Raw genomic sequence first — 21,008 nt, forward strand, 5'->3', positions numbered from 1 at the left:
ATGGTTGTGTTGGTTGTTCTCTCCAACTCCCTGCAACAGAAACAGGATGGATGGAGTAAAGTTATCCTACCAGACATAGGAGTCCTGAATGGGCCCACAGGTCTTATATATCTCGCCTGATCGAGCCTGATCGGGTCATGAGCGTGGTATCATGTTGCAAGTGGCTTTATGGCTTAGCTTACTAACTGTAAATGCATAAGAGTAATACTCTTAGCATTTCTAAATTTTAGGGCTACACCACAATGAATGCGCCCGATCTCGGAAGCTAAGCAGTTTCGGGCCTAGTTAGTACCTGTATGGGAGACCGCCTGGGAATACCAGGTGCTGTAGGCTTTTTTGTGCTCCATGTTCAGGCAGTGAGCCATTTCTCAATTGGCTTTCAAAACTGCATGGTCTAGCCAACTAGATGCTTAAAGGTACAAATCTCAGAAGGCCCAGAGCCTACGGCCACACCACACTGAATGCGCCTGATTCTCGCCTGATTCTCGTCTGATCTCAGAAGCTAAGCAGTGTCGGGCCTAGTTAGTACCTGGATGGGAGACCGCCTGGGAATACCAGGTGCTGTAGGCTTTTTTACCAGGTGCTGTAGGCTTTTTTGTGCTCCATGTTCAGGCAGTGAGCCATTTCTCAATTGGCTTTCAAAACTGCATGGTCTAGCCAACTAGATGCTTAAAGGTACAAATCTCAGAAGGCCCAGAGCCTACGGCCACACCACACTGAATGCGCCTGATCTCGTCTGATCTCAGTGTCGGGCCTAGTTAGTACCTGGATGGGAGACCGCCTGGGAATACCAGGTGCTGTAGGCTTTTTTGTGCTCCATGTTCAGGCAGTGAGCCATTTCTCAATTGGCTTTCAAAACTGCATGGTCTAGCCAACTAGATGCTTAAAGGTACAAATCTCAGAAGGCCCAGAGCCTACGGCCACACCGCACTGAATGCGCCTGATCTCGTCTGATCTCAGAAGCTAAGCAGTGTCAGGCCTAGTTAGTACCTGGATGGGAGACCGCCTGGGAATACCAGGTTCTGTAGGCTTTTTTGTGCTCTATGATTAGTAATTGTGCCACTTCTCAATTTCTTTTTAAATTTGCTTATGATTCCAAAATAAATGTATCCCTTTTAATAGCGGAAATGTTGGACAACAACATGAGGGCTGGCGCTACCTATTTACATAAAATTAACATACGGGTAGTGTGTTCATGGGTAATAAATCTACCTTCACATGTAATGCAGTTCAGAGAATATTGAGTCCATAAAGAAAGCCATGGTTGTGTTGGTTGTTCTCTCCAACTCCCTGCAACAGAAACAGGATGGATGGAGTAAAGTTATCCTACCAGACATAGGAGTCCTGAATGGGCCCACAAGTCTTATATATCTCGCCTGATCGAGCCTGATCGGGTGATGAGCGTGGTATCATGTTGCAAGTGGCTTTATGGCTTAGCTTACTAACTGTAAATGCATAAGAGTAATACTCTTAGCATTTCTCAATTTTAGGGCTACACCACAATGAATGCGCCTGATCTCAGAAGCTAAGTAGTTTCGGGCCTAGTTAGTACCTGGATGGGAGACCGCCTGGGAATACCAGGTGCTGTAGGCTTTTTTGTGCTCCATGTTCAGGCAGTGAGCCATTTCTCAATTGGCTTTCAAAACTGCATGGTCTAGCCAACTAGATGCTTAAAGGTACAAATCTCAGAAGGCCCAGAGCCTATGGCCACACCACACTGAATGCGCCTGATCTCAGAAGCTAAGCAGTGTCGGGCCTAGTTAGTACCTGGATGGGAGACCGCCTGGGAATACCAGGTGCTGTAGGCTTTTTTGTGCTCCATGTTCAGGCAGTGAGCCATTTCTCAATTGGCTTTCAAAACTGCATGGTCTAGCCAACTAGATGCTTAAAGGTACAAATCTCAGAAGGCCCAGAGCCTACGGCCACACCACACTGAATGCGCCTGATCTCGTCTGATCTCAGAAGCTAAGCAGTGTCTGGCCTAGTTAGTACCTGGATGGGAGACCGCCTGGGAATACCAGGTTCTGTAGGCTTTTTTGTGCTCTATGATTAGTAATTGTGCCACTTCTCAATTTCTTTTTAAATTTGCTTATGATTCCAAAATAAATGTATCCCTTTTAATAGCGGAAATGTTGGACAACAACATGAGGGCTGGCGCTACCTATTTACATAAAATTAACATACGGGTAGTGTGTTCATGGGTAATAAATCTACCTTCACATGTAATGCAGTTCAGAGAATATTGAGTCCATAAAGAGTCTTGAAAGAAAGCCATGGTTGTGTTGGTTGTTCTCTCCAACTCCCTGCAACAGAAACAGGATGGATGGAGTAAAGTTATCCTACCAGACATAGGAGTCCTGAATGGGCCCACAAGTCTTATATATCTCGCCTGATCGAGCCTGATCGGGTGATGAGCGTGGTATCATGTTGCAAGTGGCTTTATGGCTTAGCTTACTAACTGTAAATGCATAAGAGTAATACTCTTAGCATTTCTCAATTTTAGGGCTACACCACAATGAATGCGCCCGATCTCGGAAGCTAAGCAGTTTCGGGCCTAGTTAGTACCTGGATGGGAGACCGCCTGGGAATACCAGGTGCTGTAGGCTTTTTTGTGCTCCATGTTCAGGCAGTGAGCCATTTCTCAATTGGCTTTCAAAACTGCATGGTCTAGCCAACTAGATGCTTAAAGGTACAAATCTCAGAAGGGCCAGAGCCTACGGCCACACCACACTGAATGCGTCTGATCTCGTCTGATCTCAGAAGCTAAGCAGTGTCGGGCCTAGTTAGTACCTGGATGGGAGACCGCCTGGGAATACCAGGTGCTGTAGGCTTTTTTGTGCTCCATGTTCAGGCAGTGAGCCATTTCTCAATTGGCTTTCAAAACTGCATGGTCTAGCCAACTAGATGCTTAAAGGTACAAATCTCAGAAGGCCCAGAGCCTACAGCCACACCACACTGAATGCGCCTGATCTCAGAAGCTAAGCAGTGTCGGGCCTAGTTAGTACCTGGATGGGAGACCGCCTGGGAATACCAGGTTCTGTAGGCTTTTTTGTGCTCTATGATTAGTAATTGTGCCACTTCTCAATTTCTTTTTAAATTTGCTTATGATTCCAAAATAAATGTATCCCTTTTAATAGCGGAAATGTTGGACAACAACATGAGGGCTGGCGCTACCTATTTACATAAAATTAACATACGGGTAGTGTGTTCATGGGTAATAAATCTACCTTCGCATGTAATGCAGTTCAGAGAATATTGAGTCCATAAAGAGTCTTGAAAGAAAGCCATGGTTGTGTTGGTTGTTCTCTCCAACTCCCTGCAACAGAAACAGGATGGATGGAGTAAAGTTATCCTACCAGACATAGGAGTCCTGAATGGGCCCACAAGTCTTATATATCTCACCTGATCGAGCCTGATCGGGTGATGAGCGTGGTATCATGTTGCAAGTGGCTTTATGGCTTAGCTTACTAACTGTAAATGCATAAGAGTAATACTCTTAGCATTTCTCAATTTTAGGGCTACACCACAATGAATGCGCCCGATCTCGGAAGCTAAGCAGTTTCGGGCCTAGTTAGTACCTGGATGGGAGACCGCCTGGGAATACCAGGTGCTGTAGGCTTTTTTGTGCTCCATGTTCAGGCAGTGAGCCATTTCTCAATTGGCTTTCAAAACTGCATGGTCTAGCCAACTAGATGCTTAAAGGTACAAATCTCAGAAGGCCCAGAGCCTACGGCCACACTACACTGAATGCGCCTGATTCTCGTCTGATCTCAGAAGCTAAGCAGTGTCGGGCCTAGTTAGTACCTGGATGGGAGACCGCCTGGGAATACCAGGTGCTGTAGGCTTTTTTACCAGGTGCTGTAGGCTTTTTTGTGCTCCATGTTCAGGCAGTGAGCCATTTCTCAATTGGCTTTCAAAACTGCATGGTCTAGCCAACTAGATGCTTAAAGGTACAAATCTCAGAAGGCCCAGAGCCTACGGCCACACCACACTGAATGCGCCTGATCTCGTCTGTTCTCAGTGTCGGGCCTAGTTAGTACCTGGATGGGAGACCGCCTGGGAATACCAGGTGCTGTAGGCTTTTTTGTGCTCCATGTTCAGGCAGTGAGCCATTTCTCAATTGGCTTTCAAAACTGCATGGTCTAGCCAACTAGATGCTTAAAGGTACAAATCTCAGAAGGCCCAGAGCCTACGGCCACACCACACTGAATGCGCCTGATCTCGTCTGATCTCAGAAGCTAAGCAGTGTCAGGCCTAGTTAGTACCTGGATGGGAGACCGCCTGGGAATACCAGGTTCTGTAGGCTTTTTTGTGCTCTATGATTAGTAATTGTGCCACTTCTCAATTTCTTTTTAAATTTGCTTATGATTCCAAAATAAATGTATCCCTTTTAATAGCGGAAATGTTGGACAACAACATGAGGGCTGGCGCTACCTATTTACATAAAATTAACATACGGGTAGTGTGTTCATGGGTAATAAATCTACCTTCACATGTAATGCAGTTCAGAGAATATTGAGTCCATAAAGAAAGCCATGGTTGTGTTGGTTGTTCTCTCCAACTCCCTGCAACAGAAACAGGATGGATGGAGTAAAGTTATCCTACCAGACATAGGAGTCCTGAATGGGCCCACAAGTCTTATATATCTCGCCTGATCGAGCCTGATCGGGTGATGAGCGTGGTATCATGTTGCAAGTGGCTTTATGGCTTAGCTTACTAACTGTAAATGCATAAGAGTAATACTCTTAGCATTTCTCAATTTTAGGGCTACACCACAATGAATGCGCCTGATCTCGGAAGCTAAGCAGTTTCGGGCCTAGTTAGTACCTGGATGGGAGACCGCCTGGGAATACCAGGTGCTGTAGGCTTTTTTGTGCTCCATGTTCAGGCAGTGAGCCATTTCTCAATTGGCTTTCAAAACTGCATGGTCTAGCCAACTAGATGCTTAAAGGTACAAATCTCAGAAGGCCCAGAGCCTATGGCCACACCACACTGAATGCGCCTGATCTCAGAAGCTAAGCAGTGTCGGGCCTAGTTAGTACCTGGATGGGAGACCGCCTGGGAATACCAGGTGCTGTAGGCTTTTTTGTGCTCCATGTTCAGGCAGTGAGCCATTTCTCAATTGGCTTTCAAAACTGCATGGTCTAGCCAACTAGATGCTTAAAGGTACAAATCTCAGAAGGCCCAGAGCCTACGGCCACACCACACTGAATGCGCCTGATCTCGTCTGATCTCAGAAGCTAAGCAGTGTCAGGCCTAATTAGTACCTGGATGGGAGACCGCCTGGGAATACCAGGTTCTGTAGGCTTTTTTGTGCTCTATGATTAGTAATTGTGCCACTTCTCAATTTCTTTTTAAATTTGCTTATGATTCCAAAATAAATGTATCCCTTTTAATAGCGGAAATGTTGGACAACAACATGAGGGCTGGCGCTACCTATTTACATAAAATTAACATACGGGTAGTGTGTTCATGGGTAATAAATCTACCTTCACATGTAATGCAGTTCAGAGAATATTGAGTCCATAAAGAGTCTTGAAAGAAAGCCATGGTTGTGTTGGTTGTTCTCTCCAACTCCCTGCAACAGAAACAGGATGGATGGAGTAAAGTTATCCTACCAGACATAGGAGTCCTGAATGGGCCCACAAGTCTTATATATCTCGCCTGATTGAGCCCGATCGGGTGATGAGCGTGGTATCATGTTGCAAGTGGCTTTATGGCTTAGCTTACTAACTGTAAATGCATAAGAGTAATACTCTTAGCATTTCTCAATTTTAGGGCTACACCACAATGAATGCGCCCGATCTCGGAAGGTAAGCAGTTTCGGGCCTAGTTAGTACCTGGATGGGAGACCGCCTGGGAATACCAGGTGCTGTAGGCTTTTTTGTGCTCCATGTTCAGGCAGTGAGCCATTTCTCAATTGGCTTTCAAAACTGCATGGTCTAGCCAACTAGATGCTTAAAGGTACAAATCTCAGAAGGCCCAGAGCCTATGGCCACACCACACTGAATGCGCCTGATCTTGTCTGATCTCAGAAGCTAAGCAGTGTCGGGCCTAGTTAGTACCTGGATGGGAGACCGCCTGGGAATACCAGGTGCTGTAGGCTTTTTTGTGCTCCATGTTCAGGCAGTGAGCCATTTCTCAATTGGCTTTCAAAACTGCATGGTCTAGCCAACTAGATGCTTAAAGGTACAAATCTCAGAAGGCCCAGAGCCTACGGCCACACCACACTGAATGCGCCTGATTCTCGTCTGATCTCAGAAGCTAAGCAGTGTCGGGCCTAGTTAGTACCTGGATGGGAGACCGCCTGGGAATACCAGGTGCTGTAGGCTTTTTTACCAGGTGCTGTATTCTTTTTTGTGCTCCATGTTCAGGCAGTGAGCCATTTCTCAATTGGCTTTCAAAACTGCATGGTCTAGCCAACTAGATGCTTAAAGGTACAAATCTCAGAAGGCCCAGAGCCTATGGCCACACCACACTGAATGCGCCTGATCTCGTCTGATCTCAGTGTCGGGCCTAGTTAGTACCTGGATGGGAGACCGCCTGGGAATACCAGGTGCTGTAGGCTTTTTTGTGCTCCATGTTCAGGCAGTGAGCCATTTCTCAATTGGCTTTCAAAACTGCATGGTCTAGCCAACTAGATGCTTAAAGGTACAAATCTCAGAAGGCCCAGAGCCTACGGCCACACCACACTGAATGCGCCTGATCTCGTCTGATCTCAGAAGCTAAGCAGTGTCGGGCCTAGTTAGTACCTGGATGGGAGACCGCCTGGGAATACCAGGTTCTGTAGGCTTTTTTGTGCTCTATGATTAGTAATTGTGCCACTTCTCAATTTCTTTTTAAATTTGCTTATGATTCCAAAATAAATGTATCCCTTTTAATAGCGGAAATGTTGGACAACAACATGAGGGCTGGCGCTACCTATTTACATAAAATTAACATACGGGTAGTGTGTTCATGGGTAATAAATCTACCTTCACATGTAATGCAGTTCAGAGAATATTGAGTCCATAAAGAAAGCCATGGTTGTGTTGGTTGTTCTCTCCAACTCCCTGCAACAGAAACAGGATGGATGGAGTAAAGTTATCCTACCAGACATAGGAGTCCTGAATGGGCCCACAAGTCTTATATATCTCGCCTGATCGAGCCTGATCGGGTGATGAGCGTGGTATCATGTTGCAAGTGGCTTTATGGCTTAGCTTACTAACTGTAAATGCATAAGAGTAATACTCTTAGCATTTCTCAATTTTAGGGCTACACCACAATGAATGCGCCCGATCTCGAAAGCTAAGCAGTTTCGGGCCTAGTTAGTACCTGGATGGGAGACCGCCTGGGAATACCAGGTGCTGTAGGCTTTTTTGTGCTCCATGTTCAGGCAGTGAGCCATTTCTCAATTGGCTTTCAAAACTGCATGGTCTAGCCAACTAGATGCTTAAAGGTACAAATCTCAGAAGGCCAAGAGCCTACGGCCACACCACACTGAATGCGCCTGATCTTGTCTGATCTCAGAAGCTAAGCAGTGTCGGGCCTAGTTAGTACCTGGATGGGAGACCGCCTGGGAATACCAGGTGCTGTAGGCTTTTTTGTGCTCCATGTTCAGGCAGTGAGCCATTTCTCAATTGCCTTTCAAAACTGCATGGTCTAGCCAACTAGATGCTTAAAGGTACAAATCTCAGAAGGCCCAGAGCCTACGGCCACACCACACTGAATGCGGCTGATCTCAGAAGCTAAGCAGTGTCGGGCCTAGTTAGTACCTGGATGGGAGACTGCCTGGGAATACCAGGTTCTGTAGGCTTTTTTGTGCTCTATGATTAGTAATTGTGCCACTTCTCAATTTCTTTTTAAATTTGCTTATGATTCCAAAATAAATGTATCCCTTTTAATAGCGGAAATGTTGGACAACAACATGAGGGCTGGCGCTACCTATTTACATAAAATTAACATACGGGTAGTGTGTTCATGGGTAATAAATCTACCTTCACATGTAATGCAGTTCAGAGAATATTGAGTCCATAAAGAGTCTTGAAAGAAAGCCATGGTTGTGTTGGTTGTTCTCTCCAACTCCCTGCAACAGAAACAGGATGGATGGAGTAAAGTTATCCTACCAGACATAGGAGTCCTGAATGGGCCCTCAAGTCTTATATATCTCGCCTGATCGAGCCTGATCGGGTGATGAGCGTGGTATCATGTTGCAAGTGGCTTTATGGCTTAGCTTACTAACTGTAAATGCATAAGAGTAATACTCTTAGCATTTCTCAATTTTAGGGCTACACCACAATGAATGCGCCCGATCTCGGAAGCTAAGCAGTTGCGGGCCTAGTTAGTACCTGGATGGGAGACCGCCTGGGAATACCAGGTGCTGTAGGCTTTTTTGTGCTCCATGTTCAGGCAGTGAGCCATTTCTCAATTGGCTTTCAAAACTGCATGGTCTAGCCAACTAGATGCTTAAAGGTACAAATCTCAGAAGGCCCAGAGCCTACGGCCACACCACACTGTATGCGCCTGATCTCGTCTGATCTCAGAAGCTAAGCAGTGTCGGGCCTAGTTAGTACCTGGATGGGAGACCGCCTGGGAATACCAGGTGCTGTAGGCTTTTTTGTGCTCCATGTTCAGGCAGTGAGCCATTTCTCAATTGGCTTTCAAAACTGCATGGTCTAGCCAAGTAGATGCTTAAAGGTACAAATCTCAGAAGGCCCAGAGCCTACGGCCACACCACACTGAATGCGTCTGATCTCAGAAGCTAAGCAGTGTCGGGCCTAGTTAGTACCTGGATGGGAGACCGCCTGGGAATACCAGGTGCTGTAGGCTTTTTTGTGCTCCATGTTCAGGCAGTGAGCCATTTCTCAATTGGCTTTCAAAACTGCATGGTCTAGCCAACTAGATGCTTAAAGGTACAAATCTCAGAAGGCCCAGAGCCTATGGCCACACCACACTGAATGCGCCTGATCTTGTCTGATCTCAGAAGCTAAGCAGTGTCGGGCCTAGTTAGTACCTGGATGGGAGACCGCCTGGGAATACCAGGTGCTGTAGGCTTTTTTGTGCTCCATGTTCAGGCAGTGAGCCATTTCTCAATTGGCTTTCAAAACTGCATGGTCTAGCCAACTAGATGCTTAAAGGTACAAATCTCAGAAGGCCCAGAGCCTACGGCCACACCACACTGAATGCGCTTGATTCTCGTCTGATCTCAGAAGCTAAGCAGTGTCGGGCCTAGTTAGTACCTGGATGGGAGACCGCCTGGGAATACCAGGTGCTGTAGGCTTTTTTACCAGGTGCTGTATTCTTTTTTGTGCTCCATGTTCAGGCAGTGAGCCATTTCTCAATTGGCTTTCAAAACGGCATGGTCTAGCCAACTAGATGCTTAAAGGTACAAATCTCAGAAGGCCCAGAGCCTACGGCCACACCACACTGAATGCGCCTGATCTCGTCTGATCTCAGTGTCGGGCCTAGTTAGTACCTGGATGGGAGACCGCCTGGGAATACCAGGTGCTGTAGGCTTTTTTGTGCTCCATGTTCAGGCAGTGAGCCATTTCTCAATTGGCTTTCAAAACTGCATGGTCTAGCCAACTAGATGCTTAAAGGTACAAATCTCAGAAGGCCCAGAGCCTACGGCCACACCACACTGAATGCGCCTGATCTCGTCTGATCTCAGAAGCTAAGCAGTGTCGGGCCTAGTTAGTACCTGGATGGGAGACCGCCTGGGAATACCAGGTTCTGTAGGCTTTTTTGTGCTCTATGATTAGTAATTGTGCCACTTCTCAATTTCTTTTTAAATTTGCTTATGATTCCAAAATAAATGTATCCCTTTTAATAGCGGAAATGTTGGACAACAACATGAGGGCTGGCGCTACCTATTTACATAAAATTAACATACGGGTAGTGTGTTCATGGGTAATAAATCTACCTTCACATGTAATGCAGTTCAGAGAATATTGAGTCCATAAAGAAAGCCATGGTTGTGTTGGTTGTTCTCTCCAACTCCCTGCAACAGAAACAGGATGGATGGAGTAAAGTTATCCTACCAGACATAGGAGTCCTGAATGGGCCCACAAGTCTTATATATCTCGCCTGATCGAGCCTGATCGGGTGATGAGCGTGGTATCATGTTGCAAGTGGCTTTATGGCTTAGCTTACTAACTGTAAATGCATAAGAGTAATACTCTTAGCATTTCTCAATTTTAGGGCTACACCACAATGAATGCGCCCGATCTCGAAAGCTAAGCAGTTTCGGGCCTAGTTAGTACCTGGATGGGAGACCGCCTGGGAATACCAGGTGCTGTAGGCTTTTTTGTGCTCCATGTTCAGGCAGTGAGCCATTTCTCAATTGGCTTTCAAAACTGCATGGTCTAGCCAACTAGATGCTTAAAGGTACAAATCTCAGAAGGCCCAGAGCCTACGGCCACACCACACTGAATGCGCCTGATCTTGTCTGATCTCAGAAGCTAAGCAGTGTCGGGCCTAGTTAGTACCTGGATGGGAGACCGCCTGGGAATACCAGGTGCTGTAGGCTTTTTTGTGCTCCATGTTCAGGCAGTGAGCCATTTCTCAATTGCCTTTCAAAACTGCATGGTCTAGCCAACTAGATGCTTAAAGGTACAAATCTCAGAAGGCCCAGAGCCTACGGCCACACCACACTGAATGCGCCTGATCTCGTCTGATCTCAGAAGCTAAGCAGTGTCGGGCCTAGTTAGTACCTGGATGGGAGACCGCCTGGGAATACCAGGTTCTGTAGGGTTTTTTGTGCTCTATGATTAGTAATTGTGCCACTTCTCAATTTCTTTTTAAATTTGCTTATGATTCCAAAATAAATGTATCCCTTTTAATAGCGGAAATGTTGGACAACAACATGAGGGCTGGCGCTACCTATTTACATAAAATTAACATACGGGTAGTGTGTTCATGGGTAATAAATCTACCTTCACATGTAATGCAGTTCAGAGAATATTGAGTCCATAAAGAGTCTTGAAAGAAAGCCATGGTTGTGTTGGTTGTTCTCTCCAACTCCCTGCAACAGAAACAGGATGGATGGAGTAAAGTTATCCTACCAGACATAGGAGTCCTGAATGGGCCCACAAGTCTTATATATCTCGCCTGATCGAGTGATGAGCGTGGTATCATGTTGCAAGTGGCTTTATGGCTTAGCTTACTAACTGTAAATGCATAAGAGTAATACTCTTAGCATTTCTCAATTTTAGGGCTACACCACAATGAATGCGCCCGATCTCGGAAGCTAAGCAGTTGCGGGCCTAGTTAGTACCTGGACGGGAGACCGCCTGGGAATACCAGGTGCTGTAGGCTTTTTTGTGCTCCATGTTCAGGCAGTGAGCCATTTCTCAATTGGCTTTCAAAACTGCATGGTCTAGCCAACTAGATGCTTAAAGGTACAAATCTCAGAAGGCCGAGAGCCTACTGCCACACCACACTGAATGCGCCTGATCTCGTCTGATCTCAGAAGCTAAGCAGTGTCGGGCCTAGTTAGTACCTGGATGGGAGACCGCCTGGGAATACCAGGTGCTGTAGGCTTTTTTGTGCTCCATGTTCAGGCAGTGAGCCATTTCTCAATTGGCTTTCAAAACTGCATGGTCTAGCCAAGTAGATGCTTAAAGGTACAAATCTCAGAAGGCCCAGAGCCTACGGCCACACCACACTGAATGCGCCTGATCTTGTCTGATCTCAGAAGCTAAGCAGGGTCGGGCCTAGTTAGTACCTGGATGGGAGACCGCCTGGGAATACCAGGTTCTGTAGGCTTTTTTGTGCTCTATGATTAGTAATTGTGCCACTTCTCAATTTCTTTTTAAATTTGCTTATGATTCCAAAATAAATGTATCCCTTTTAATAGCGGAAATGTTGGACAACAACATGAGGGCTGGCGCTACCTATTTACATAAAATTAACATACGGGTAGTGTGGTCATGGGTAATAAATCTACCTTCACATGTAATGCAGTTCAGAGAATATTGAGTCCATAAAGAGTCTTGAAAGAAAGCCATGGTTGTGTTGGTTGTTCTCTCCAACTCCCTGCAACAGAAACAGGATGGATGGAGTAAAGTTATCCTACCAGACATAGGAGTCCTGAATGGGCCCACAAGTCTTATATATCTCGCCTGATCGAGCCTGATCGGGTGATGAGCGTGGTATCATGTTGCAAGTGGCTTTATGGCTTAGCTTACTAACTGTAAATGCATAAGAGTAATGCTCTTAGCATTTCTCAATTTTAGGGCTACACCACAATGAATGCGCCCGATCTCGGAAGCTAAGCAGTTTCGGGCCTAGTTAGTACCTGGATGGGAGACCGCCTGGGAATACCAGGTGCTGTAGGCTTTTTTGTGCTCCATGTTCAGGCAGTGAGCCATTTCTCAATTGGCTTTCAAAACTGCATGGTCTAGCCAACTAGATGCTTAAAGGTACAAATCTCAGAAGGCCAAGAGCCTATGGCCACACCACACTGAATGCGCCTGATCTCGTCTGATCTCAGAAGCTAAGCAGTGTCGGGCCTACTTAGTACCTGGATGGGAGACCGCCTGGGAATACCAAGTGCTGTAGGCTTTTTTGTGCTCCATGTTCAGGCAGTGAGCCATTTCTCAATTGGCTTTCAAAACTGCATGGTCTAGCCAACTAGATGCTTAAAGGTACAAATCTCAGAAGGCCCAGAGCCTACGGCCACACCACACTGAATGCGTCTGATCTCAGAAGCTAAGCAGTGTCGGGCCTAGTTAGTACCTGGATGGGAGACCGCCTGGGAATACCAGGTTCTGTAGGCTTTTTTTGTGCTCTATGATTAGTAATTGTGCCACTTCTCAATTTCTTTTTAAATTTGCTTATGATTCCAAAATAAATGTATCCCTTTTAATAACGGAAATGTTGGACAACAACATGAGGGCTGGCGCTACCTATTTACATAAAATTAACATACGGGTAGTGTGTTCATGGGTAATAAATCTACCTTCACATGTAATGCAGTTCACAGAATATTGAGTCCATAAAGAGTCTTGAAAGAAAGCCATGGTTGTGTTGGTTGTTCTCTCCAACTCCCTGCAACAGAAACAGGATGGATGGAGTAAAGTTATCCTACCAGACATAGGAGTCCTGAATGGGCCCACAAGTCTTATATATCTCGCCTGATCGAGCCTGATCGGGTGATGAGCGTGGTATCATGTTGCAAGTGGCTTTATGGCTTAGCTTACTAACTGTAAATGCATAAGAGTAATACTCTTAGCATTTCTCAATTTTAGGGCTACACCACAATGAATGCGCCCGATCTCGGAAGCTAAGCAGTTTCGGGCCTAGTTAGTACCTGGATGGGAGACCGCCTGGGAATACCAGGTGCTGTAGGCTTTTTTGTGCTCCATGTTCAGGCAGTGAGCCATTTCTCAATTGGCTTTCAAAACTGCATGGTCTAGCCAACTAGATGCTTAAAGGTACAAATCTCAGAAGGCCCAGAGCCTACGGCCACACCACACTGAATGCGCCTGATCTTGTCTGATCTCAGAAGCTAAGCAGTGTCGGGCCTAGTTAGTACCTGGATGGGAAACCGCCTGGGAATACCAGGTGCTGTAGGCTTTTTTGTGCTCCATGTTCAGGCAGTGAGCCATTTCTCAATTAGCTTTCAAAACTGCATGGTCTAGCCAACTAGATGCTTAAAGGTACAAATCTCAGAAGGCCCAGAGCCTACGGCCACACCACACTGAATGCGTCTGATCTCAGAAGCTAAGCAGTGTCGGGCCTAGTTAGTACCTGGATGGGAGACGGCCTGGGAATAGCAGGTGCTGTAGGCTTTTTTGTGCTCCATGTTCAGGCAGTGAGCCATTTCTCAATTGGCTTTCAAAACTGCATGGTCTAGCCAAGTAGATGCTTAAAGGTACAAATCTCAGAAGGCCCAGAGCCTACGGCCAAACCACACTGAATGCGCCTGATCTTGTCTGATCTCAGAAGCTAAGCAGTGTCGGGCCTAGTTAGTACCTGGATGGGAGACCGCCTGGGAATACCAGGTTCTGTAGGCTTTTTTGTGCTCTATGATTAGTAATTGTGCCACTTCTCAATTTCTTTTTAAATTTGCTTATGATTCCAAAATAAATGTATCCCTTTTAATAGCGGAAATGTTGGACAACAACATGAGGGCTGGCGCTACCTATTTACATAAAATTAACATATGGGTAGTGTGTTCATGGGTAATAAATCTACCTTCACATGTAATGCAGTTCAGAGAATATTGAGTCCATAAAGAGTCTTGAAAGAAAGCCATGGTTGTGTTGGTTGTTCTCTCCAACTCCCTGCAACAGAAACAGGATGGATGGAGTAAAGTTATCCTACCAGACATAGGAGTCCTGAATGGGCCCACAAGTCTTATATATCTCGCCTGATCGAGCCTGATCGGGTGATGAGCGTGGTATCATGTTGCAAGTGGCTTTATGGCTTAGCTTACTAACTGTAAATGCATAAGAGTAATACTCTTAGCATTTCTCAATTTTAGGGCTACACCACAATGAATGCGCCCGATCTCGGAAGCTAAGCAGTTTCGGGCCTAGTTAGTACCTGGATGGGAGACCGCCTGGGAATACCAGGTGCTGTAGGCTTTTTTGTGCTCCATGTTCAGGCAGTGAGCCATTTCTCAATTGGCTTTCAAAACTGCATGGTCTAGCCAACTAGATGCTTAAAGGTACAAATCTCAGAAGGCCCAGAGCCTACGGCCACACCACACTGAATGCGCCTGATCTCAGAAGCTAAGCAGTGTCGGGCCTAGTTAGTACCTGGATGGGAGACCGCCTGGGAATACCAGGTGCTGTAGGCTTTTTTGTGCTCCATGTTCAGGCAGTGAGCCATTTCTCAATTGGCTTTCAAAACTGCATGGTCTAGCCAACTAGATGCTTAAAGGTACAAATCTCAGAAGGCCCAGCGCCTACGGCCACACCACACTGAATGCGCCTGATCTCAGAAGCTAAGCAGTGTCGGGCCTAGTTAGTACCTGGATGGGAGACAGCCTGGGAATACCAGGTGCTGTAGGCTTTTTTGTGCTCCATGTTCAGGCAGTGAGCCATTTCTCAATTGGCTTTCAAAACTGCATGGTCTAGCCAACTAGATGCTTAAAGGTACAAATCTCAGAAGGCCAAGAGCCTACGGCCACACCACACTGAATGCGCCTGATCTCGTCTGATCTCAGAAGCTAAGCAGTGTCGGGCCTAGTTAGTACCTGGATGGGAGACAGCCTGGGAATACCAGGTGCTGTAGGCTTTTTTGTGCTCCATGTTCAGGCAGTGAGCCATTTCTCAATTGGCTTTCAAAACTGCATGGTCTAGCCAACTCGATGCTTAAAGGTACAAATCTCAGAAGGCCCAGAGCCTACGGCCACACCACACTGAATGTGCCTGATCTCGTCTGATCTCAGAAGCGAAGCAGTGTCGGGCCTAGTTAGTACCTGGATGGGAGACCGCCTGGGAATACCAGGTGCTGTAGGCTTTTTTGTGCTCCATGTTCAGGCAGTGAGCCATTTCTCAATTGGCTTTCAAAACTGCATGGTCTAGCCAACTAGATGCTTAAAGGTACAAATCTCAGAAGGCCCAGAGCCTACAGCCACACCACACTGAATGCGCCTGATCTCGTCTGCTCTCAGAAGCTAAGCAGTGTCGGGCCTAGTTAGTACCTGGATGGGAGACCGCCTGGGAATACCAGGTTCTGTAGGCTTTTTTGTGCTCTATGATTAGTAATTGTGCCACTTCTCAATTTCTTTTTAAATTTGCTTATGATTCCAAAATAAATGTATCCCTTTTAATAGCGGAAATGTTGGACAACAACATGAGGGCTGGCGCTACCTATTTACATAAAATTAACATACGGGTAGTGTGTCCATGGGTAATAAATCTACCTTCACATGTAATGCAGTTCAGAGAATATTGAGTCCATAAAGAGTCTTGAAAGAAAGCCATGGTTGTGTTGGTTGTTCTCTCCAACTCCCTGCAACAGAAACAGGATGGATGGAGTAAAGTTATCCTACCAGACATAGGAGTCCTGAATGGGCCCACAAGTCTTATATATCTCGCCTGATCGAGCCTGATCGGGTGATGAGCGTGGTATCATGTTGCAAGTGGCTTTATGGCTTAGCTTACTAACTGTAAATGCATAAGAGTAATACTCTTCGCATTTCTCAATTTTAGGGCTACACCACAATGAATGCGCCCGATCTCGGAAGCTAAGCAGTTTCGGGCCTAGTTAGTACCTGGATGGGAGACCGCCTGGGAATACCAGGTGCTGTAGGCTTTTTTGTGCTCCATGTTCAGGCAGTGAGCCATTTCTCAATTGGCTTTCAAAACTGCATGGTCTAGCCAACTAGATGCTTAAAGGTACAAATCTCAGAAGGCCCAGAGCCTACGGCCGCACCACACTGAATGCACCTGATCTCGTCTGATCTCAGAAGCTAAGCAGTGTCGGGCCTAGTTAGTACCTGAATGGGAGACCGCCTGGGAATACCAGGTGCTGTAGGCTTTTTTGTGCTCCATGTTCAGGCAGTGAGCCATTTCTCAATTGGCTTTCAAAACTGCATGGTCTAGCCAACTAGATGCTTAAAGGTACAAATCTCACAAGGCCCAGAGCCTACGGCCACACCACACTGAATGCGTCTGATCTCAGAAGCTAAGCAGTGTCGGGCCTAGTTAGTACCTGGATGGGAGACCGCCTGGGAATAGCAGGTGCTGTAGGCTTTTTTGTGCTCCATGTTCAGGCAGTGAGCCATTTCTCAATAGGCTTTCAAAACTGCATGGTCTAGCCAACTAGATGCTTAGAGGTACAAATCTCAGAAGGCCCAGAGACTACGGCCACACCACACTGAATGCGCCTGATCTTGTCTGATCTCAGAAACTAAGCAGTGTTGGGCCTAGTTAGTACCTGGATGGGAGACCGCCTGGGAATACCAGGTTCTGTAGGCTTTTTTGTGCTCTATGATTAGTAATTGTGCCACTTCTCAATTTCTTTTTAAATTTGCTTATGATTCCAAAATAAATGTATCCCTTTTAATAGCGGAAATGTTGGACAACAACATGAGGGCTGGCGCTACCTATTTACATAAAATTAACATATGGGTAGTGTGTTCATGGGTAATAAATCTACCTTCACATGTAATGCAGTTCAGAGAATATTGAGTCCATAAAGAGTCTTGAAAGAAAGCCATGGTTGTGTTGGTTGTTCTCTCCAACTCCCTGCAACAGAAACAGGATGGATGGAGTAAAGTTATCCTACCAGACATAGGAGTCCTGAATGGGCCCACAAGTCTTATATATCTCGCCTGATCGAGCCTGATCGGGTGATGAGCGTGGTATCATGTTGCAAGTGGCTTTATGGTTTAGCTTACTAACTGTAAATGCATAAGAGTAATACTCTTAGCATTTCTCAATTTTAGGGCTACACCACAATGAATGCGCCCGATCTCGGAAGCTAAGCAGTTTCGGGCCTAGTTAGTACCTGGATGGGAGACCGCCTGGGAATACCAGGTGCTGTAGGCTTTTTTGTGCTCCATGTTCAGGCAGTGAGCCATTTCTCAATTGGCTTTCAAAACTGCATGGTCTAGCCAACTAGATGCTTAAAGGTACAAATCTCAGAAGGCCAAGAACCTACGGCCACACCACACTGAATGCGCCTGATCTCATCTGATCTCAGAAGCTAAGCAGTGTCGGGCCTAGTTAGTACCTGGATGGGAGACAGCCTGGGAATACCAGGTGCTGTAGGCTTTTTTGTGCTCCATGTTCAGGCAGTGAGCCATTTCTCAATTGGCTTTCAAAACTGCATGGTCTAGCCAACTCGATGCTTAAAGGTACAAATCTCAGAAGGCCCAGAGCCTATGGCCACACCACACTGAATGCGCCTGATCTCGTCTGATCTCAGAAGCTAAGCAGTGTCGGGCCTAGTTAGTACCTGGATGGGAGACCGCCTGGGAATACCAGGTGCTGTAGGCTTTTTTGTGCTCCATGTTCAGGCAGTGAGCCATTTCTCAATTGGCTTTCAAAACTGCATGGTCTAGCCAACTAGATGCTTAAAGGTACAAATCTCAGAAGGCCCAGAGCCTACGGCCACACCACACTGAATGCGCCTGATCTCGTCTGCTCTCAGAAGCTAAGCAGTGTCGGGCCTAGTTAGTACCTGGATGGGAGACCGCCTGGGAATACCAGGTTCTGTAGGCTTTTTTGTGCTCTATGATTAGTAATTGTGCCACTTCTCAATTTCTTTTTAAATTTGCTTATGATTCCAAAATAAATGTATCCCTTTTAATAGCGGAAATGTTGGACAACAACATGAGGGCTGGCGCTACCTATTTACATAAAATTAACATACGGGTAGTGTGTTCATGGGTAATAAATCTACCTTCACATGTAATGCAGTTCAGAGAATATTGAGTCCATAAAGAGTCTTGAAAGAAAGCCATGGTTGTGTTGGTTGTTCTCTCCAACTCCCTGCAACAGAAACAGGATGGATGGAGTAAAGTTATCCTACCAGACATAGGAGTCCTGAATGGGCCCACAAGTCTTATATATCTCACCTGATCGAGCCTGATCGGGTGATGAGCGTGGTATCATGTTGCAAGTGGCTTTATGGCTTAGCTTACTAACTGTAAATGCATAAGAGTAATACGCTTAGCATTTCTCAATTTTAGGGCTACACCACAATGAATGCGCCCGATCTCGGAAGCTAAGCAGTTTCGGGCCTAGTTAGTACCTGGATGGGAGACCGCCTGGGAATACCAGGTGCTGTAGGCTTTTTTGTGCTCCATGTTCAGGCAGTGAGCCATTTCTCAATTGGCTTTCAAAACTGCATGGTCTAGCCAACTAGATGCTTAAAGGTACAAATCTCAGAAGGCCCAGAGCTTACGGCCACACCACACTGAATGCGCCTGATCTCGTCTGATCTCAGAAGCTAAGCAGTGTCGGGCCTAGTTAGTACCTGGATGGGAGACCGCCTGGGAATAGCAGGTGCTGTAGGCTTTTTTGTGCTCCATGTTCAGGCAGTGAGCCATTTCTCAATTCGCTTTCAAAACTGCATGGTCTAGCCAAGTAGATGCTTAAAGGTACAAATCTCAGAAGGCCCAGAGCCTACGGCCACACCACACTGAATGCGCCTGATCTTGTCTGATCTCAGAAGCTAAGCACTGTCTGGCCTAGTTAGTACCTGGATGGGAGACCGCCTGCGAATACCAGGTTCTGTAGGCCTTTTTGTGCTCTATGATTAGTAATTGTGCCACTTCTCAATTTCTTTTTAAATTTGCTTATGATTCCAAAATAAATGTATCCCTTTTAATAGCGGAAATGTTGGACAACAACATGAGGGCTGGCGCTACCTATTTACATAAAATTAACATACGGGTAGTGTGTTCATGGGTAATAAATCTACCTTCACATGTAATGCAGTTCAGAGAATATTGAGTCCATAAAGAGTCTTGAAAGAAAGCCATGGTTGTGTTGGTTGTTCTCTCCAACTCCCTGCAACAGAAACAGGATGGATGGAGTAAAGTTATCCTACCAGACATAGGAGTCCTGAATGGGCCCACAAGTCTTATATATCTCGCCTGATCGAGCCTGATCGGGTGATGAGCGTGGTATCATGTTGCAAGTGGCTTTATGGCTTAGCTTACTAACTGTAAATGCATACGAGTAATACTCTTAGCATTTCTCAATTTTAGGGCTACACCACAATGAATGCGCCCGATCTCGGAAGCTAAGCAGTTTCGGGCCTAGTTAGTACCTGGATGGGAGACCGCCTGGGAATACCAGGTGCTGTAGGCTTTTTTGTGCTCCATGTTCAGGCAGTGAGCCATTTCTCAATTGGCTTTCAAAACTGCATGGTCTAGCCAACTAGATGCTTAAAGGTACAAATCTCAGAAGGCCCAGAGCCTACGGCCACACCACACTGAATGCGTCTGATCTCAGAAGCTAAGCAGTGTCGGGCCTAGTTAGTACCTGGATGGGAGACCGCCTGGGAATACCAGGTTCTGTAGGCTTTTTTTGTGCTCTATGATTAGTAATTGTGCCACTTCTCAATTTCTTTTTAAATTTGCTTATGATTCCAAAATAAATGTATCCCTTTTAATAACGGAAATGTTGGACAACAACATGAGGGCTGGCGCTACCTATTTACATAAAATTAACATACGGGTAGTGTGTTCATGGGTAATAAATCTACCTTCACATGTAATGCAGTTCACAGAATATTGAGTCCATAAAGAGTCTTGAAAGAAAGCCATGGTTGTGTTGGTTGTTCTCTCCAACTCCCTGCAACAGAAACAGGATGGATGGAGTAAAGTTATCCTACCAGACATAGGAGTCCTGAATGGGCCCACAAGTCTTATATATCTCGCCTGATCGAGCCTGATCGGGTGATGAGCGTGGTATCATGTTGCAAGTGGCTTTATGGCTTAGCTTACTAACTGTAAATGCATAAGAGTAATACTCTTAGCATTTCTCAATTTTAGGGCTACACCACAATGAATGCGCCCGATCTCGGAAGCTAAGCAGTTTCGGGCCTAGTTAGTACCTGGATGGGAGACCGCCTGGGAATACCAGGTGCTGTAGGCTTTTTTGTGCTCCATGTTCAGGCAGTGAGCCATTTCTCAATTGGCTTTCAAAACTGCATGGTCTAGCCAACTAGATGCTTAAAGGTACAAATCTCAGAAGGCCCAGAGCCTACGGCCACACCACACTGAATGCGCCTGATCTTGTCTGATCTCAGAAGCTAAGCAGTGTCGGGCCTAGTTAGTACCTGGATGGGAAACCGCCTGGGAATACCAGGTGCTGTAGGCTTTTTTGTGCTCCATGTTCAGGCAGTGAGCCATTTCTCAATTAGCTTTCAAAACTGCATGGTCTAGCCAACTAGATGCTTAAAGGTACAAATCTCAGAAGGCCCAGAGCCTACGGCCACACCACACTGAATGCGTCTGATCTCAGAAGCTAAGCAGTGTCGGGCCTAGTTAGTACCTGGATGGGAGACGGCCTGGGAATAGCAGGTGCTGTAGGCTTTTTTGTGCTCCATGTTCAGGC

The 21,008-nt window shown here is 46.1% G+C and overlaps 30 non-coding genes and 25 pseudogenes across 30 annotated transcripts; all 55 read left to right on the forward strand.

Moving 5' to 3' along the window:
• The first annotated feature begins 439 nt into the window (after window positions 1-439).
• LOC138494775 (5S ribosomal RNA) lies at window positions 440-570 on the forward strand (annotated as a pseudogene).
• Window positions 571-912: 342 nt separating this feature from the next.
• LOC138494434 (5S ribosomal RNA) lies at window positions 913-1,031 on the forward strand. Its single transcript, XR_011277364.1, has one exon. It is a non-coding gene; the product is annotated as a 5S ribosomal RNA (ribosomal RNA).
• A 668-nt stretch (window positions 1,032-1,699) lies between these two features.
• LOC138494905 (5S ribosomal RNA) lies at window positions 1,700-1,808 on the forward strand (annotated as a pseudogene).
• Window positions 1,809-1,914: 106 nt separating this feature from the next.
• On the forward strand, window positions 1,915-2,033 carry LOC138494492 (5S ribosomal RNA). Its single transcript, XR_011277417.1, has one exon. It is a non-coding gene; the product is annotated as a 5S ribosomal RNA (ribosomal RNA).
• Window positions 2,034-2,497: 464 nt separating this feature from the next.
• On the forward strand, window positions 2,498-2,606 carry LOC138495694 (5S ribosomal RNA; annotated as a pseudogene).
• Window positions 2,607-2,712: 106 nt separating this feature from the next.
• LOC138493612 (5S ribosomal RNA) lies at window positions 2,713-2,831 on the forward strand. Its single transcript, XR_011276619.1, has one exon. It is a non-coding gene; the product is annotated as a 5S ribosomal RNA (ribosomal RNA).
• Window positions 2,832-2,937: 106 nt separating this feature from the next.
• Window positions 2,938-3,046, forward strand: LOC138495150 (5S ribosomal RNA; annotated as a pseudogene).
• A 464-nt stretch (window positions 3,047-3,510) lies between these two features.
• Window positions 3,511-3,619, forward strand: LOC138495695 (5S ribosomal RNA; annotated as a pseudogene).
• Window positions 3,620-3,725: 106 nt separating this feature from the next.
• On the forward strand, window positions 3,726-3,845 carry LOC138494396 (5S ribosomal RNA). Its single transcript, XR_011277330.1, has one exon. It is a non-coding gene; the product is annotated as a 5S ribosomal RNA (ribosomal RNA).
• Window positions 3,846-4,187: 342 nt separating this feature from the next.
• LOC138494422 (5S ribosomal RNA) lies at window positions 4,188-4,306 on the forward strand. Its single transcript, XR_011277353.1, has one exon. It is a non-coding gene; the product is annotated as a 5S ribosomal RNA (ribosomal RNA).
• A 668-nt stretch (window positions 4,307-4,974) lies between these two features.
• On the forward strand, window positions 4,975-5,083 carry LOC138494906 (5S ribosomal RNA; annotated as a pseudogene).
• A 106-nt stretch (window positions 5,084-5,189) lies between these two features.
• LOC138494479 (5S ribosomal RNA) lies at window positions 5,190-5,308 on the forward strand. Its single transcript, XR_011277405.1, has one exon. It is a non-coding gene; the product is annotated as a 5S ribosomal RNA (ribosomal RNA).
• A 679-nt stretch (window positions 5,309-5,987) lies between these two features.
• Window positions 5,988-6,106, forward strand: LOC138494028 (5S ribosomal RNA). The gene has a single exon (XR_011276996.1). It is a non-coding gene; the product is annotated as a 5S ribosomal RNA (ribosomal RNA).
• A 106-nt stretch (window positions 6,107-6,212) lies between these two features.
• On the forward strand, window positions 6,213-6,332 carry LOC138494087 (5S ribosomal RNA). The gene has a single exon (XR_011277050.1). It is a non-coding gene; the product is annotated as a 5S ribosomal RNA (ribosomal RNA).
• Window positions 6,333-6,674: 342 nt separating this feature from the next.
• Window positions 6,675-6,793, forward strand: LOC138493829 (5S ribosomal RNA). The gene has a single exon (XR_011276816.1). It is a non-coding gene; the product is annotated as a 5S ribosomal RNA (ribosomal RNA).
• A 668-nt stretch (window positions 6,794-7,461) lies between these two features.
• LOC138493713 (5S ribosomal RNA) lies at window positions 7,462-7,580 on the forward strand. Its single transcript, XR_011276711.1, has one exon. It is a non-coding gene; the product is annotated as a 5S ribosomal RNA (ribosomal RNA).
• Window positions 7,581-7,686: 106 nt separating this feature from the next.
• On the forward strand, window positions 7,687-7,795 carry LOC138495498 (5S ribosomal RNA; annotated as a pseudogene).
• Window positions 7,796-8,474: 679 nt separating this feature from the next.
• LOC138497028 (5S ribosomal RNA) lies at window positions 8,475-8,593 on the forward strand. Its single transcript, XR_011278456.1, has one exon. It is a non-coding gene; the product is annotated as a 5S ribosomal RNA (ribosomal RNA).
• A 106-nt stretch (window positions 8,594-8,699) lies between these two features.
• LOC138495045 (5S ribosomal RNA) lies at window positions 8,700-8,808 on the forward strand (annotated as a pseudogene).
• Window positions 8,809-8,914: 106 nt separating this feature from the next.
• On the forward strand, window positions 8,915-9,033 carry LOC138494029 (5S ribosomal RNA). Its single transcript, XR_011276997.1, has one exon. It is a non-coding gene; the product is annotated as a 5S ribosomal RNA (ribosomal RNA).
• Window positions 9,034-9,139: 106 nt separating this feature from the next.
• Window positions 9,140-9,259, forward strand: LOC138494335 (5S ribosomal RNA). Its single transcript, XR_011277274.1, has one exon. It is a non-coding gene; the product is annotated as a 5S ribosomal RNA (ribosomal RNA).
• Window positions 9,260-9,601: 342 nt separating this feature from the next.
• Window positions 9,602-9,720, forward strand: LOC138493830 (5S ribosomal RNA). Its single transcript, XR_011276817.1, has one exon. It is a non-coding gene; the product is annotated as a 5S ribosomal RNA (ribosomal RNA).
• Window positions 9,721-10,388: 668 nt separating this feature from the next.
• On the forward strand, window positions 10,389-10,507 carry LOC138493715 (5S ribosomal RNA). Its single transcript, XR_011276712.1, has one exon. It is a non-coding gene; the product is annotated as a 5S ribosomal RNA (ribosomal RNA).
• A 106-nt stretch (window positions 10,508-10,613) lies between these two features.
• On the forward strand, window positions 10,614-10,732 carry LOC138494373 (5S ribosomal RNA). The gene has a single exon (XR_011277309.1). It is a non-coding gene; the product is annotated as a 5S ribosomal RNA (ribosomal RNA).
• A 669-nt stretch (window positions 10,733-11,401) lies between these two features.
• LOC138493611 (5S ribosomal RNA) lies at window positions 11,402-11,520 on the forward strand. Its single transcript, XR_011276618.1, has one exon. It is a non-coding gene; the product is annotated as a 5S ribosomal RNA (ribosomal RNA).
• Window positions 11,521-11,626: 106 nt separating this feature from the next.
• On the forward strand, window positions 11,627-11,745 carry LOC138494621 (5S ribosomal RNA). Its single transcript, XR_011277534.1, has one exon. It is a non-coding gene; the product is annotated as a 5S ribosomal RNA (ribosomal RNA).
• A 464-nt stretch (window positions 11,746-12,209) lies between these two features.
• Window positions 12,210-12,318, forward strand: LOC138495696 (5S ribosomal RNA; annotated as a pseudogene).
• A 106-nt stretch (window positions 12,319-12,424) lies between these two features.
• LOC138494467 (5S ribosomal RNA) lies at window positions 12,425-12,543 on the forward strand. Its single transcript, XR_011277394.1, has one exon. It is a non-coding gene; the product is annotated as a 5S ribosomal RNA (ribosomal RNA).
• A 106-nt stretch (window positions 12,544-12,649) lies between these two features.
• Window positions 12,650-12,758, forward strand: LOC138495273 (5S ribosomal RNA; annotated as a pseudogene).
• Window positions 12,759-13,223: 465 nt separating this feature from the next.
• Window positions 13,224-13,332, forward strand: LOC138495697 (5S ribosomal RNA; annotated as a pseudogene).
• A 106-nt stretch (window positions 13,333-13,438) lies between these two features.
• On the forward strand, window positions 13,439-13,557 carry LOC138494069 (5S ribosomal RNA). Its single transcript, XR_011277033.1, has one exon. It is a non-coding gene; the product is annotated as a 5S ribosomal RNA (ribosomal RNA).
• A 106-nt stretch (window positions 13,558-13,663) lies between these two features.
• LOC138495500 (5S ribosomal RNA) lies at window positions 13,664-13,772 on the forward strand (annotated as a pseudogene).
• A 106-nt stretch (window positions 13,773-13,878) lies between these two features.
• LOC138494402 (5S ribosomal RNA) lies at window positions 13,879-13,997 on the forward strand. The gene has a single exon (XR_011277335.1). It is a non-coding gene; the product is annotated as a 5S ribosomal RNA (ribosomal RNA).
• A 464-nt stretch (window positions 13,998-14,461) lies between these two features.
• Window positions 14,462-14,570, forward strand: LOC138495698 (5S ribosomal RNA; annotated as a pseudogene).
• A 106-nt stretch (window positions 14,571-14,676) lies between these two features.
• LOC138494812 (5S ribosomal RNA) lies at window positions 14,677-14,785 on the forward strand (annotated as a pseudogene).
• Window positions 14,786-14,891: 106 nt separating this feature from the next.
• On the forward strand, window positions 14,892-15,000 carry LOC138495208 (5S ribosomal RNA; annotated as a pseudogene).
• Window positions 15,001-15,106: 106 nt separating this feature from the next.
• Window positions 15,107-15,225, forward strand: LOC138494124 (5S ribosomal RNA). Its single transcript, XR_011277082.1, has one exon. It is a non-coding gene; the product is annotated as a 5S ribosomal RNA (ribosomal RNA).
• Window positions 15,226-15,331: 106 nt separating this feature from the next.
• LOC138493751 (5S ribosomal RNA) lies at window positions 15,332-15,450 on the forward strand. The gene has a single exon (XR_011276745.1). It is a non-coding gene; the product is annotated as a 5S ribosomal RNA (ribosomal RNA).
• Window positions 15,451-15,556: 106 nt separating this feature from the next.
• Window positions 15,557-15,675, forward strand: LOC138494397 (5S ribosomal RNA). The gene has a single exon (XR_011277331.1). It is a non-coding gene; the product is annotated as a 5S ribosomal RNA (ribosomal RNA).
• A 464-nt stretch (window positions 15,676-16,139) lies between these two features.
• Window positions 16,140-16,248, forward strand: LOC138495701 (5S ribosomal RNA; annotated as a pseudogene).
• Window positions 16,249-16,354: 106 nt separating this feature from the next.
• LOC138493550 (5S ribosomal RNA) lies at window positions 16,355-16,473 on the forward strand. The gene has a single exon (XR_011276562.1). It is a non-coding gene; the product is annotated as a 5S ribosomal RNA (ribosomal RNA).
• A 106-nt stretch (window positions 16,474-16,579) lies between these two features.
• LOC138495217 (5S ribosomal RNA) lies at window positions 16,580-16,688 on the forward strand (annotated as a pseudogene).
• Window positions 16,689-16,794: 106 nt separating this feature from the next.
• LOC138494790 (5S ribosomal RNA) lies at window positions 16,795-16,913 on the forward strand (annotated as a pseudogene).
• A 464-nt stretch (window positions 16,914-17,377) lies between these two features.
• On the forward strand, window positions 17,378-17,486 carry LOC138495702 (5S ribosomal RNA; annotated as a pseudogene).
• Window positions 17,487-17,592: 106 nt separating this feature from the next.
• On the forward strand, window positions 17,593-17,711 carry LOC138494305 (5S ribosomal RNA). The gene has a single exon (XR_011277247.1). It is a non-coding gene; the product is annotated as a 5S ribosomal RNA (ribosomal RNA).
• Window positions 17,712-17,817: 106 nt separating this feature from the next.
• LOC138497056 (5S ribosomal RNA) lies at window positions 17,818-17,936 on the forward strand. The gene has a single exon (XR_011278481.1). It is a non-coding gene; the product is annotated as a 5S ribosomal RNA (ribosomal RNA).
• A 106-nt stretch (window positions 17,937-18,042) lies between these two features.
• LOC138494345 (5S ribosomal RNA) lies at window positions 18,043-18,161 on the forward strand. Its single transcript, XR_011277283.1, has one exon. It is a non-coding gene; the product is annotated as a 5S ribosomal RNA (ribosomal RNA).
• A 464-nt stretch (window positions 18,162-18,625) lies between these two features.
• On the forward strand, window positions 18,626-18,734 carry LOC138495703 (5S ribosomal RNA; annotated as a pseudogene).
• A 106-nt stretch (window positions 18,735-18,840) lies between these two features.
• LOC138493965 (5S ribosomal RNA) lies at window positions 18,841-18,959 on the forward strand. The gene has a single exon (XR_011276939.1). It is a non-coding gene; the product is annotated as a 5S ribosomal RNA (ribosomal RNA).
• Window positions 18,960-19,065: 106 nt separating this feature from the next.
• On the forward strand, window positions 19,066-19,184 carry LOC138495158 (5S ribosomal RNA; annotated as a pseudogene).
• Window positions 19,185-19,648: 464 nt separating this feature from the next.
• On the forward strand, window positions 19,649-19,757 carry LOC138495704 (5S ribosomal RNA; annotated as a pseudogene).
• A 106-nt stretch (window positions 19,758-19,863) lies between these two features.
• Window positions 19,864-19,972, forward strand: LOC138495274 (5S ribosomal RNA; annotated as a pseudogene).
• Window positions 19,973-20,437: 465 nt separating this feature from the next.
• LOC138495705 (5S ribosomal RNA) lies at window positions 20,438-20,546 on the forward strand (annotated as a pseudogene).
• A 106-nt stretch (window positions 20,547-20,652) lies between these two features.
• Window positions 20,653-20,771, forward strand: LOC138494070 (5S ribosomal RNA). Its single transcript, XR_011277034.1, has one exon. It is a non-coding gene; the product is annotated as a 5S ribosomal RNA (ribosomal RNA).
• A 106-nt stretch (window positions 20,772-20,877) lies between these two features.
• LOC138495502 (5S ribosomal RNA) lies at window positions 20,878-20,986 on the forward strand (annotated as a pseudogene).
• Window positions 20,987-21,008: the final 22 nt, after the last annotated feature.

Source organism: Ambystoma mexicanum, chromosome 10, assembly GCF_040938575.1.
Source record: "Ambystoma mexicanum isolate Mex_15411 chromosome 10, UKY_AmexF1_1, whole genome shotgun sequence".
Lineage (NCBI taxonomy): Eukaryota > Metazoa > Chordata > Amphibia > Caudata > Ambystomatidae > Ambystoma > Ambystoma mexicanum.